Here is a 1,283-nt window from a genome sequence, read left to right as displayed (position 1 = left end):
GCACCAGCAGGGAGCCATCTCCGGGGGCTTGGCCGTACCTGGAGGGCACCCTCTGCCCCCAGAGAGCTGGCTCCAGGGTGCCGCTGGTTCGCACTTCGCAGCAAGACCTGCGGCTCCAGCCATGTCTGCAATTTGGAAAAGCCTCTTTTCCCCGGCTGCAGAGCCTGGCCCCTTTCCTGCCCTGCTTGCAGACGGAGCGGATTAGCCAGCGGAGCAGCCTTGACATGCATCCAGCTTGGCCGCAGGGCTGGACTCAGGAGCACGTCAGGAAGAAGGTCTGAGAGCAAAGAGCAGCAGCCAAAGGGGAGAGGTGAGGTGATCGGAAAAACACCTGCTGCCAATGTCACTGTCACCGTCCCTGCTCTGTGGGGTGCCACAGCCCCCCTTTACAGTCCAGTCCCTCCCAGGGCTCTCCGTCCCTGTGCTGCTCGGGGCTTAGCCTTAGAGTTTACAGCTAGTTGGGTGGACGGGAGCCTGTCTCGGCGTGCACACCCTCCCCTTGCAGGTCGGGGGGAACGTGCTGGATGCAGGCGCTGGGTTTCGGGTGCTGCTGGGGCAGCCCACAGACTAGTGGAGCTGCAGGAAAGGAGTGGAAGAGGGAGCAGGGCGCAGACACCCCATCCCTGCCCATGCTCCTGGTGAGCTGTCCTGCCCTGCGACAGGTATGCCTCTGTTTCTCTGCCACAGCGAGGCTAGGGTGCAGGGACTGGCCTTGTCCCCCCAGGACTGACGGAGGTCTTGGCTCGGTCGTTCCCAGCTGGAGAATCCTCGTGGGAGCACCACTGGGAAGGGGGGAGCATCCGCATTCCCCCTGCAGCCCCCAGGGGCTGTCCCTGGCAGATTCCAGCCCTCACCGCTGTAGTGCGTCCCGCCGGGAATGAAATCTGATGAGCGCAGCCATAAATTTGTCAGTGGATGTGGCGCTGAGCCCTGCGTGCTGATGCTGCATTCAGCCCTTTGCATAGCGTTATCGATTCTGCAGCAGGAAAGCCTTGTTTAAGTGGCAAGGAGCAGGGCTTGCCTGGAGTCAGCAGAATTTAGCACCAGGCACAATCAGGCCAGGCATGGCAGAGAGGGGTCATCGGCCCTTGCAGAGCAGGGCTGGTGCTCTTTCCGTCCAACCGAGGGATGATGCCAGGGCTGGGGCTGCTCCCCGCCTGGTCCCCTCTCACTGCTGTGCAGGGAAACCCTGGTCCTGGCTGGCCACAGTGTGGTCCGTGCCTGGATGTGCCTGAAGGGCAGTCCCAGGCCCCCGGGGGAGCGCTGTGCCGCCAGGCGGCTGC

This window comes from Cariama cristata, unplaced genomic scaffold (genome assembly GCF_000690535.1).
Source record: "Cariama cristata isolate BGI_N322 unplaced genomic scaffold, ASM69053v1 scaffold22426, whole genome shotgun sequence".
NCBI lineage: Eukaryota > Metazoa > Chordata > Aves > Cariamiformes > Cariamidae > Cariama > Cariama cristata.
Note: the sequence above shows the minus strand (reverse complement) of the source record.